Consider the following 14,786-nt stretch of genomic DNA (forward strand, 5'->3'; position numbering starts at 1 on the left):
AATAAAAAAAGTTGTAACATTCACACACAGATCAAACATACACTTGGCATTCGATAAGAGAAAGATAGGAACCAATCAGCACCTTCACATTACTCCCTTATACTTTCTTTCCGACAAAGCTGACGTCATTATTATGTAGGATCCGTTGATTGGTGCGGTCGTTCACATAGCACAGTGAGCTTTAAATTGGGCCGTACGTTATGTCATGTGTTTTGTGCTCGCGTGTGCTAAATTGAACAGTCCCCTTAAGTGCGTTCGAATTGACAAATCTTAAATGGCTAACCAATACTATAAAGATTTCGAAAGTGTTAGTTATTTAGTGGATGATCGAGATTTTAGCTTAGTGGGTAGGTTCAAGTTTATTTTAGAGTTGAAATCAAAGCATATACATAATATTTGTGACTAATCGAGGGTTTTAGTGGGTAGGTTCAAGTTTATCTTATATACTATTAAAACAGACTAGATCTCTTGCGCATATTTTTGTTTTCATTTATTTTTATATAAATATTTTGTTTTCAATTCTAAATTGGTATATATTATAATATATATGCGTCTATCAATTTTTAAAACATAATAAATTTACAGTATATTTTTTTATTGAATAAATTGTTTCAAACTTTCACATGTATTTGTATCTTCTTCTATATATATATTTTCTGATTATTAGTTCATTATTTAAAGGGTTTTCTGCAAAAAAACCTCAATGTGTTTTTTTTTTTGCAAATTAATCCGCAAACTCAAAAACCCACGGATCAACCCTCCAAGTGCCAGTCAAACCGCAATATAACCCTCGGCCGTATATATGTGTATTTGACTGTGTATAATTTTAACATTTTTCAATACTACGTCGTTTTGGCGCTAATTTTTAAATGAAAAAAAAATTGTTGAACTCGGGATTTGAAACTTGAACACTATGTGCATGCTATATAACCATCTCGGCCAACAAATATATTGGTTTAATTTGTTGTTCAATATATTTAGAAATCTATATAATTGCGTTTAACAAATCTATATATTTGGTTATATAGCATGCACATAGTGTTTAAGGTTCAAGTTTCAAACCCCGAGTTCAACAAATTTTTTTTTCATTTAAAAATTAGCGCCAAAATGACGTAGTATTGAAAAATGTTAAAATTATACACTGTCAAATACACATATATACGGCTGAGGATTATATTGCGGTTTGACTGGCACTTGGAGGGTTGACCCGTGGGTCTTTGAGTTCGCGGATTAATTTTCAAAACAAAACCACGTTGAGTGTTTTTTTGCAGAAAACCCTTATTTAAATCGTAACTATATATATAAAGATTAGTAAAATATTGTTTTATTATCATATTTAAAAATATTGTAACATTTCACAAATTTAGAAAGTTTTTAAAAAATTAAATTTTTCGCTTCATAGATTTATATTATCGAGTAAATAATTAAATATTTAGTTTTTGTTTAATTTTTAAAATAAACTATATAGTTTAAAATTTGTTTTCATTGGTTTAAGGTAGTAAATATTAATTATTGTTAGATAATATGATTTTAGTTATTTAAAAAAAAAAAATCTATATAATTTTAAAAGCTAACATCGACAAATATTTAAATAATTAACATATATGGAAGTATAGTATTACAATATTAAATTATATCTATTTAATTTATACTATATATAAATTCAATTATTGATAGCCCAATAAAAATTTCTGGTAGGTCCAAAATTTAAATTATAAGGTTAGAGATTAAATGTAACATGATTTTCTAGGAATATGTCCATTAGGTCCATTTTAAAACAAAATCACACATGAATCAAAGTTGTGACTTATGTTTTGATATATAAGAAGTCACAACCTTGATTCATGTGTGTTCTTTTTAAAAAATGGATCTAATGAACCTATTCCTACAAAGTCATGTTAAATTTAATCTCTAATCTTATCATTTAAATTTTAGACCTACCAGAAATTTTTATTGGGCTATCAATAATTGGATTTAAACAATAGATAATCCATTGTATTTATAGATAATATAAATTAAATAGATAAAATTTAATTATTTAAATTGTAATACTATACCTCCATATGTTAATTATATATTTATCGATGTTAATTTTTAAAATTATAAAGATTTTTTTTTAAATAACTAAAATTATATTATTTAACAATGATTAATCTTTATTAATTTAAAGCAATGAAAACAAATTTTAAACTATATAGTTTAGTTTAAAAATTAAACAAAAACTAAATGTTAAATTATTTACTCGATAATATAAATATATGAAGCGAAAAGTTTAATTTTTAAAAAAACTTTCTAAATTTGTGAAATGTTACAATATTTTTGAATATGACAATAAAACAATATTTTACTAATCTTTATATATATAGTTACAATTTTAATAATAAAATAATAATCCAAAAATATATATATATATATAGAAGAATATACAAATACATGTGAAAGTTTGAAACAATCTATTCAATGAAAAAAATATACCGTAAACTTATTATGTTTTAAAAATTGATAGACACATATATATTATAATATATATCAATTTAGAATTGAAAACAAAATGTTTATATAAAAATAAATAAAAACAAAAACCGGCGCGGTTACGCGGATCGAGATCTAGTTTTAGATTTAAAATTAAAGAATATATATTAGCTAACATAATATTTTAGACTAGTCAGGGGTTTTCTATATCATTATAGAAAGCTCGTTATATTCGTTATATTGGTTATTCTGTTTATATCTGGTTATCTATATCATTTATGAGTATTACAATAAATGTTTGATGTAAAATTAAAATTAATCGAGAGTTCTAGTGGGTGTAGGTTGAAGTTAATTTTAGAATTCAAAATCAAATAATATATATTAACTAACAAGTTAGTAGAATTTGTTTTTATGCACCACCACGAAATATAATAGAATAAACATGGATGATATTGATAAAATGTAGAGTCACGGGATAATTCTTATCATCTAGCATGCAATATTCAAACATTTTGTCTATATAGAAACACTTGTGCGAGCTCTATTGGTCTAAGTTTCTGCAAAATTCCTGAAAGAAAATACATTAAATATCTATATAACTGTGAACTTTTCAACTAAACGACACACTCGTTTGATAAATAACAAAAACTAGAGTATCCACGATACACTATCATGTACGAAAGGATTTAGACCATCAGCATTGGTGAACCTCACTTCTCGATTCCCAATGTTCTTATTATTATTATTTTAATTTTGTTTTTCGTTTCATTAAAAAAAAAATCAATATTCGTCCAATTGCGGGTCGCCATGTGGCATGAGGCCCGCAGAACAGTAACGATACGGGTTTTCCCAGCGACCTCGTACGACACGGATTCAACACTATTGAAATATTTTAATATTTTTTTATCAAAAACTGTGTGAATTTTTGGTAAGACCCTTCAACGATGATGCCCTTGAATAAAAGAAAACCAAAGACCAAAACAAATTATAGCATCTCTAGAAAAGTAGAGACGAATCAGCCAGTCAGAGATGGCATCTGACATAATATTTATTTATATAATCTAAAGTATTGATTGAGTAATATGTAGTACTCTTTTTGTGGTTGAAGTAGGGTTCTATTGGTGTGAGAGGCTCCACGTTTACAGTCGCTTTCGATAGTGATATAATAGATGGAGGTCTCTCGTTCGTCCAGCATTTGGTTGGACCTGGACCGTAATCTCGACGTCCCATCACTACTGATACGCCAACATATAAACATCATCAAATATAATTAAAATATAATTTACTTATAAACTATTATTATCTTGGACTTGATATCCAACACATGATCAACTTTGATATATACTTATATTTTATCGATATTTATAAATGATCAAATTTTGGTACATATAATTATTATAATGAACAATGCCACAAATAATAATTATAAAATACATATCTCTCTACAGTATATATATATATATATATATAAAGAACAATTATCACTCCAATGTATTTAATTTGTTGTTTTTTTTCTTTGAAATAAAAAGACTAATAGAAATAGAGTTTAAACCTATGTATTTATCTAAAATAGCATTTATCATATAATATAGTAGAAAAATAAAATGTTACTTCTTCCATACCTACCTATAGATAGAAACTAAAAATCTTAATTTTAAGAGAAAATATATAGATAATTTGAAGTAGATTTGATTCTATAGACTATTATAGAATCAAATGTAAATATATGGTATGAATGTTTAAGGCGTTATGGAGCGGATAATGCGGTTCGCAATGTTATTTAATCATTCACAATATTTTTACTTCAATTGGTAACCACAATTTATGAAAAAAATGATGGTTTATTTTTCATTTCTCAAGTTTTGTACCGTTTTTTTATCAAAAAAAAAAAAAATTTTGTACCGTTCATATTTAATTTTTTTTATAAGACTATCGATTCATGGAACCCACATTATTCCTCTTATTTTCTTATGAATGAAATAAATATGAAGAAAAAAAATGATCCTTTAATTCTAAGAGGAATCAAATGAACACAAATTCATATATTTATGATTTTTTTCATTTATTCCGGTTAAACTGGAACGCACGATGCGGTTGCAATACCAGCATTATTAATAATGTGGTTCATGTGGAATTGTTTTAATACTTTTAAATTCCAAACAAAATCTCAAAAATATACAAAGCTCATCAAATGATCTATTCTCTTCGGAAAATATTTATATCGAAGATTAAATATCAAAAATAGTTAATTAATATTTAACAATTATTATATTCGTACTCCATTAATATGTCACTGTTCAAATATTTTCCTTCACTATTTATTTTACACTAACCACATTAATCCCGCATAATGCGTTTTTCTTATGTAAACTACACTTAAACCGTTTCGCATCATCTAATTTACTTATCCCGTACTGCTCTATCCGTAGTTACGATCCATAGCCATAATTTGGAACAAACAATTTTACTTACATTACTCTTTTTCTTCTTTTGAACAAAACTCTTTTCTCCTTTTCGTTACTCTTGAACTTTAGATTAACTTTCATAATTAATTTACAAAACTATAGTACACGGGTATCGGATCCCATATCCCCTATATATTAATTGAGAAGCATTTGAAAAAATTAAAATCTTAATTTTGTATTAACTAAAAAAACTCAAATTCTAGGTGGTACTCTAAATGCCTTCTAAATTTAATTTCAAAGAATTCTAAAGCATCTAATATAGAGTATAGTTTAATCTAATGGTGTCACATTATTCCATAATTATATAACACTAGAGAACATTATATTAACCTAAAATATAGGAAGTGTGTATTCTTTCCTTAAATAAAAGCTACGGAATTGCCTAATATGATTTACATATATATGACAATTAATGATTATGAATAATAAATATTTGATAACAATTTTTGCATCCTTCTTCATTTTTGTTTAAATTTATATTATTAAAAAAATTAAACAATCACATTAACCATATAATAAAAAAAATTAGATTTTTTCTTATATGTTATATTTAGAATTTTTTAAAAGGGCTTTTTCTAGAATTGACCTATAACTTAAAGTCAAACACAAAACTAACCTCCTTTTTTTTTGAAAATTGGTTTTTCCCTATTCACCCCACAAGTTCATATAATTTACGAAAATGCCATCAATTTTTTTTTTCTTTTTTTTTTCGAAAATGACATTTTTACTCTCTCACCCTCATCATCTTCAAGTAATTACAAGATTGCCATTGTCATCAATACCACAACCACCATGAACAACCAATTTGAAGCTCTTAATGCTCCCAAAATCGATTTACCCTTCTTCTTTTTCCATTCTTGTGAACTAAACACAACATATCTCTCACTTTCTCTCCACAATGAGCTAAAAAAAAACCCAAGATTTTGATTCTAAATTTTTTATGGTTCATAGAGTCATAGAAGCTAACGATTCTGGGTGGGTTACTTTCGTTTGTGATTCTGTGTGCTTGGAGAAGCCTTATGTATGCTAAGGAACTTATCTCACCAAATTAAGGTATGACATCGAGTTTTTTTCCAGATCTGTTCGTCAGACGACTTACTTGGGAAGTCGTCTGGCTGTAGACGACTTACTTGGGAAGTCGTCTGGCTGTAGACAACTTACCTGGAAGTCGTCTGGTCAACGCATAGGTTATTTTTGCAATTGACTTTGAAATCTGTAACCTGAGACGACTGAAAGTTAAGTCGTCTGTTTTTGTTTGGTTTCAAAAAAATTTCCAAAGAACCTAGACGACTTACATTTCAGTCGTCATAGGTTAGTTTTGCATTTGACTGGATAATTTCAGAAGTTTGACTTCCCCAGACGACTTACATTTCACTCGTCTCGCAAAAATTAAAATAATAATATTTTTAAAAAAGTAGACGACTTACAGTTAAGTAGTTATAGGTTAGTTTTGCAATTGAAAAAAAAAACTTCAAAATTTAATTATACACAGACGACTTATAATTCAGTCGTCCACAAGACGACTTACTTGTAAGTCGTCCAGGATTTTTTTCCGAGATTCTGGTCAAACCTCGTAAATCCTGGACGACTGAATTATAAGTCGTCTGTATATAATTAAATCTTGAAGTTTTTTTTTTCAATTGCAAAACTAACCTATGACGACTTAACTGTAAGTCGTCTACTTTTAAAAAAATATTATTATTTTAATTTTCACTAGACGACTGAAATGTAAGTCGTCCAGAAAAGTCAAACTTCTGAAATAATCCAGTCAAATGCAAAACTAACCTATGACGACTGAAATGTAAGTCGTCTAGCTTTTTTGGAGTTTTTTTTTAGCCAAACAATAGTAGACGAATTATTTTTCAGTCGTCCGAAATAACAGATTTCAAAGTCAATTGCAAAAATAACCTCTGCGTTGACCAGACGACGTATAGTTTAGTCGTCTGGACAACTTAGATTGAAGTCGTCCGCGTCTTCTCCGCTAGTTTTTAAGTCTTCTACGTTAGTTTTTGAATAACTTGTATTTTTAAGAGTGATAAGTAACTTCAAGATATGTAAAACTCATATTTACAAAATATGTTCTCTCCCTTATTTTACTAAATTTGACTAAGTTTTTCAACGCAAACTTATAATAAAATATGATATGCTTTGACTAGTTATTATTGTTTGTTTCCATCTCTTAAGTATTATTGTTATAGACAATAATGATGACTATTGTTATGAGTTGGAAGAAGGGTTAAAATTCTTCTTAAAATGTTGTATCAATATAAAGCTACCAACATTCTTGTTTATTAAGATGAGAAAAAGGACATTGGAGTTTATTATTGCATATGAGAGATCCAAAGATAAGAAAAAGGCTACTGAAGTCTATTATTTCATTGATTTGTAAATGTGTAAACACATTGTTAGCACATTTAATACATCTTGGAAAACATTATTACTGATTTTACAAAAAAATCACAACTAAAAGAGTAGACATGCAATTCACAAAACAGACCACAAACAAAACTATTATAGATCATTCCTCTACAAAGACAAGCTTGGATTCCACTTGAGTAGACAAGACCACACGACTTTTAAGAAGTCCAGACGACTTCTAAGAAGTCCAGACGACTTTCAGGAAGTTCAGACGACTTTGTCAGAAGACCTTTAGGAAGTTCAGACGACTTCCAGACGACTTTACAGGAAGTCCAGACGACTTTACAGGAAGTCCAGACGACTTTGTCAGAAGACTTCCAAGAAGTCCAGACGACTTCCAAGAAGTCCAGACGACTTCCAAGAAGTCCAGACGACTTCCAGACGACTTCCAGACGACTAACAGGTAAGTCGTCCCAGAAGTCTTTCAGATCTGAAAAACCTGCATATTAAATCCAGATCTGAAAAACCTGCATATCCTAAAACGTTCAAATGGCTCAAAACAGAAAAAATGAGTGAAAGATTAGATAAATCTACCTTTACAGAACACACAAAAATACATATCTAAAAATAATAGATCTACCTATAAATTAGTGGAAGATGAGTACCATCTAATTAAAAACCTGCAAAAAAGATAGATTAGTAAGAAAGACATGAGACAAAACTGGAAAATTCATATAAAGTTTGGTGTTTTCAAGTCAAAGAGATTAGAGTGGGTTTGGAGAGTTTTAAATTGGGAAAAAAGTAAGAACTTTATACAACAAGAAGTTACCAAATGAAGAAAAATCAGACATAAGAACTTACCAAAACGCTCAAATCTATTATGAAAGGGAGACTTCGTCAGAAGACTTCCATGAAGTCCAGACGACTTCCTGGAAGTCCAGACGACTTCCTGGAAGTCCAGACGACTTCCTGGAAGTCCAGACGACTTCATGGAAGTCCAGACGACTTCCTGGAAGTCCAGACGACTTTGTCAGAAGACTTCCAAGAAGTCCAGACGACTTCCAGACGACTAACAGGTAAGTCGTCCAAGAAGTCTTCCAGATCTGAAAAACCTGCATATCAAATCCAGATCTGAAAAACCTGCATATCCAAAAACGTTCAAATGACTTAAAAATAGAGAAAATGAGTGGAAGATTAGATAAATCTACATTTATAGAACACACAAAAATACATATCTAAAATTAATAGATTTACCTTTAAATTAGTGGAAGATGAGTACCATTTGATTAAAAACCTGCAAAAGAGATAGATTAGTAAGAAATACATGAGACAAAACTGAAAAATTCATATAAAGTTTGGTGTTTTCAAGTCAAAGAGATTAGAGAGAGGTTGGAGAGTTTTAGAATGATGAACATTACATTTTTGTTGCAGCCATTTGAGAGGAGGAGAGAGAATGTGTAAATTTTTCTTTATATAGGGAGACAAAAAATCCAATTAGGTTAAATATTTTTGACTCAGACGACTTCCTGGACGACTTACATTTCAGTCGTCTGGTGAAGAAATTAAAACAGACGACTTACATGTAAGTCGTCCAGAAGAGTTTAATATTTTTAGCGGGAAATTAAATATTTTTAGCGAGAAACTAAAATAGAAGACTTTCCAGACGACTTACAAGTAAGTCGTCTGGTTTAAATTATTTAAGCGGAAAAATAATTTTTTAAAAAAATTTTAGGCGGGAATATTTGGACGACTTACATGTAAGTCGTCTGTTTTAATTTCTCACCAGACGACTGAAATGTAAGTCGTCCGAGTAAAATGATCCGGTTAGGTTAAAACGTACATTGGTAAAATTAAAGGTTCGGTACGATGTGGACGACTGAAATATACGTCGTCCGAGTAAATTATTCAACAGACGACTGAAATATAAGTCGTCCACACCCTAAACATAACCCCTAAACTTAATTATCTAATTAAAGACTTCATAAAATCAAATCAAACTTGAAAAGTGTTTACTATACACATAAATAAACACATATATGTGAAAACTAATTTTTGAAAAAAACATTTTAGTTTTCCAAAATCTAACCCTAACAATACATACAATACTACAACATATGTTTGCCAAACTCCTAAACCAAAGTATTTCATGATTCACTACTTCCACTCATCTATCTTCAAAACAAATCAATTTTATAATATCTTAATTTATATCACTTAAAATTGTTTATAATTACTTGATTTTTATTTTTCACGCATCAAAATATTTTTTTTCAAGATTTATAAATTATTTTTAAAATAAACCGGTACCAGACGACTTACACTTCAGTCGTCCAGACGACTTCCAACATCTCAGACGACTCAGACGATTTACTAGGGCTATATTCGTAAAAATAGTTTCTGTTTTTTTGTTTGGTCACAAGGGGCTGAGCTGTAATTTCACTAGGCTTTTAGGTTAGTTTTGCATTTGATTCAAGTTTGGGTATAGGTTTGGGGTTAAAATCAAGTTGTGGGTTAGTTTTGGCAAAAACCCCTTTTTAAAATGACTTAAAATTACAAAAATGAAGAAACCTTATATGTTATATATTTTTTTAAAAACGACTTTAAAATACAATAATGAGGATACCTTATATGTTATATTTTTCTTATATGTTAGAATTTTCTATATTTTATATTTTGAATTTTTTTAAAACGACTTTAAATTACAAAAATGTAAGTTTTCCTTAAGTATACGACTAAAAACATTAAAATGACATGTATCAATTCGATGGTTGATTTGAAAGTTTTCAAAACCATATGGAAGATAAAAGTCAAAATAATTTAACTGTGGAAATAATACTGTTCATTTTTTTCAAGAATGTGTTTGATGGAAAAAATAAGTTTTTAATGTCATAATTTGTTTAATGTCCACTAGAGAACATTATATTAACCTAAAATATAAGAAGTGTGTATTCTTTCCTTAAATAAAAGCTATAGAATTACCTAATACGATTTACATATGTATGACAATCAATGATTATGAATAATAAAGATTTGATAACAATTTTTGCATCCTTCTTCATTTTTGTTTAATTTTATATTATTAAAATAATAAACAATCACATTAACCATATAATAAAAAATTTAGTTTTTTTCTTATATGTTATGTTTTGAATTTTTTAAAATGACTTTAAATTACAAAAATGAGGAAACCTTATATGTTAGGGGTTTTTGCCAAAACTAACCCACAACTTGATTTTAATCCCAAACCTATACCCAAACTTGAATCAAATGCAAAACTAACCTAAAAGCCTAGTAAAATTACAGCTCAACCCCTTGTGACCAAACAAAAAGACAGAAGCCATTTTTACGAATATAGCCCCAGTAAATCGTCTGAGTCGTCTGAGATGTTGGAAGTCGTTTGGACGACTGAAGTGTAAGTCGTCTGGTACCAGTTTATTTTAAAAATAATTTATAAATCTTGTAAAAAAATATTTTGATGCGTGAAAAATAAAAATCAAGTAATTATAAACAGTTTTAAGTGATATAAATTAAGATATGATAAAATTGATTTGTTTTGAAGATAGATGAGTGGAAGTAGCGAATCATGAAATACTTTGGTTTAGGAGTTTGACAAACATATGTTGTAGTATTGTATGTATTGTTAGGGTTAGATTTTGGAAAACTAAAATGTTTTTTTCAAAAATTAGTTTTCACCTATATGTGTTTATTTCTGTGTATAGTAAACACTTTTCAAGTTTGATTTGGTTTTATGAAGTGTTTAATTAGATAATTAAGTTTAGGGGTTATGTTTAGGGTGTGGACGACTTATATTTCAGTCGTCTGTTGAATAATTTACCCGGACGACGTATATTTCAGTCGTCCACATCGTACCGAACCTTTAATTTTACCAATGTACGTTTTAACCTAACCGGATCATTTTACTCGGACGACTTACATTTCAGTCGTCTGGTGAAGAAATTAAAACACACGACTTACATGTAAGTCGTCCAAATATTCCCGCCTAAATTTTCTTAAAAAAATTATTTTCCCGCTTAAATAATTTAAGCCAGACGACTTACTTGTTAGTCGTCTGGAAAGTCTTCTATTTTAGTTTCCCGCTAAAAATATTTAATTTCCCACTAAAAATATTAAACTCTTCTGGACGACTTACATGTAAGTCGTCTGTTTTAATTTCTTCACCAGACGACTGAAATGTAAGTCGTCCAGGAAGTCGTCTTAGTCAAAAATATTTAACCTAATTGGATTTTTTGTCTCCCTATATAAAGAAAAATTTACACATTCTCTCTCATCCTCTCAAATGGCTGCAACAAAAATGTAATGTTCATCATTCTAAAACTCTCCAACCTCTCTCTAATCTCTTTGACTTGAAAACACCAAACTTTATATGAATTTTTCAGTTTTGTCTCATGTATTTCTTACTAATCTATCTCTTTTGCAGGTTTTTAATCAAATGGCATTCATCTTTCACTAATTTAAAGGTAGATCTATTAATTTTAGATATGTATTTTTGTGTGTTCTATAAATGTAGATTTATCTAATCTTCCACTCATTTTCTCTATTTTTAAGTCATTTGAACGTTTTTGGATATGCAAGTTTTTCAGATCTGGATTTGATATGCAGGTTTTTCAGATCTGGAAGAATTCTGAGACGACTTATTTGTTAGTTGTCTGGAAGTCGTCTGGAAGTCATCTGGACTTCTTGGAAGTCTTCTGACAAAGTCGTCTGGACTTCGAGGAAGTCGTCTGGATTTTTCTGAGCGTTTTGGTAAGTTCTTATGTCTGATTTTTCTTCATTTGGTAACTTCTTCTTGTATAAAGTTCTTACTTTTTTCCCAAACTAAAACTCTCCAAACCCACTTTAATCTCTTTGACTTGAAAACACCAAACTTTATATGAATTTTTCAGTTTTGTCTCATGTCTTTCTTACTAATCTATATTTTTTATAGGTTTTTAATTAGGTGGTACTCATCTTCCACTAATTTAAAGGTAGATCTATTATTTTTAGATATGTATTTTTGTGTGTTCTGTAAAGGTAGATTTATCTAATCTTCCACTCATTTTTCTGTTTTTAAGCCATTTGAACGTTTTTGAATATGCAGGTTTTTCAGATCTGGATTTAATATGGAGGTTTTTCAGATCTGGAAGACTTCTGGGACGACTTACTTGTTAGTCGTCTGGAAGTCGTCTGGAAGTCGTCTGAAAGTCGTCTGGACTTCCTAAAAGTCGTCTGAACTTCTTGTAAAGTCGTTTGGAAGTCGTCTGAACTTCCTAAAAGTCTTCTGACAAAGTCGTCTGAACTTCCTGGAAGTCGTCTAGACTTCTTAGAAGTCGTCTGGACTTCTTAAAAGTCGTCTGGACTTCTTAAAAGTCGTCTGGTCTTGTCTACTCTAGTGGAATCCAAGCTTGTCTTTGTAGAGGAAGGATCTATAATAGTTTTGTTTGTGGTCTGTTTTGTGAATTGCATGTCTACTCTTTTAGTTGTGAATTTTTTGTAAAATCAGTAATAATGTTTTCCAAGATGTATTAAATGTGCTAACAATGTGTTTACACATTTACAAATCAATGAAATAATAGACTTCAGTAGCCTTTTTCTTATCTTTGGATCACTCATATGCAATAATAAACTCCAATGGCCTTTTCTCATCTTAATAAACAAGAATGTTGATAGCTTGATATTGATACAACATTTTAAGAAGCATTTAACCCTTCTTCCAACTCATAACAATAGTCATCATTATTGTCTATAACAATAATACTTAAGAGATGGAAACAAACAATAGTAACTAGTCAAAGCATATCATATTTTTTTATAAGTTTGCGTTGAAAAACTTAGTCAAATTTAGTAAAACTAAGGGAGAGAACATATTTTGTAAATATGAGTTTTACATATCTTGAAGTTACTTATCACTCTTAAAAATACAAGTTATTCAAAAACTAACGTAGAAGACTTAAAAACTAGCGGAGAAGACGCGGACGACTTCAATCTAAGTTGTCCAGACGACTAAACTATACGTCGTCTGGTCAACGCAGAGGTTATTTTTGCAATTGACTTTGAAATCTGTTATTTCGGACGACTGAAAAATAAGTCGTCTACTATTGTTTGGTTAAAAAAAAACTCCAAAAAAGCTAGACGACTTACATTTCAGTCGTCATAGGTTAGTTTTGCATTTGACTGGATTATTTCAGAAGTTTGACTTTTCTGGACGACTTACATTTCAGTCGTCTAGTGAAAATTAAAATAATAATATTTTTTTTAAAAGTAGACGACTTACAGTTAAGTCGTCATAGGTTAGTTTTGCAATTGAAAAAAAAACTTCAAGATTTAATTATATACAGACGACTTATAATTCAGTCGTCCACGAGACGACTGAAATGTAAGTCGTCCAGGATTTACGAGGTTTGACCAGAATCTCGGAAAAAAATCCTCGACGACTTACAAGTAAGTCGTCTGGTGGACGACTGAATTATAAGTCGTCTGTGTATAATTAAACCTTGAAGTTTTTTTTTTCAATTGCAAAACTAACCTATGACTACTTAATTGTAAGTCGTTTACTTTTAAAAAAATATTATTATTTTAATTTTCGACAGACGACTGAAATGTAAGTCGTCTGGGGAAGTCAAACTTCTGTAATTATCCAGTCAAATGCAAAACTAACCTATGACGACTGAAATGTAAGTCGTCTAGGTTCCTTGGAATTTTTTTTGAAACCAAACAATAGTAGACGACTTAACTTTCAGTCGTCTCAGGTTACAGATTTCAAAGTCAATTGCAAAAATAACCTTTGCGTTGACCAGACGACTTCCTGGTAAGTCGTCTACAGCCAGACGACTTCCAGGTAAGTCGTCTACAGCCAGACGACTTCCCAAGTAAGTCGTCTGACGAACAGATCTGGAAAAAAACTCGATGTCATACCTTAAATTGGTGAGATAAGTTCCTTAGCATACATAAGGCTTCTCCAAGCACACAGAATCACAAACGAAAGTCACCCACCCAGAATCGTTAGCTTCTATGACTCTATGAACCATAAAAATTTTAGAATCAAAATCTTGGGTTTTTTTAGCTCATTGTGGAGAGAAAGTGAGAGATATGTTGTGTTTAGTTCACAAGAATGGAAAAAGAAGAAGGGTAAATCGATTTTGGGAGCATTAAGAGCTTCAAATTGGTTGTTCATGGTGGTTGTGGTATTGATGACAATGGCAATCTTGTAATTACTTGAAGATGACGAGGGTGACAGAGTAAAGATGTCATTTTCGAAAAAAAAAAAATTGATGGCATTTTCGTAAATTATATGAACTTGTGGGGTGAATTGGGCAAAACCAATTTTAAAAAAAAAAGGAGGTTAGTTTTGTGTTTGACTTTAAGTTGTAGGTCAATTTTGCAAAAAGCCCTATATGTTATATATTTTTTTAAAACGACTTTAAAATACAAAAATGAGGACACCTTATATGTTATATTTTTCTTATATGTTAGATTTTTTCTTATATGTTATAT

The sequence above is a fragment of the Brassica napus genome, chromosome C7 (genome assembly GCF_020379485.1).
Source record: "Brassica napus cultivar Da-Ae chromosome C7, Da-Ae, whole genome shotgun sequence".
NCBI lineage: Eukaryota > Viridiplantae > Streptophyta > Magnoliopsida > Brassicales > Brassicaceae > Brassica > Brassica napus.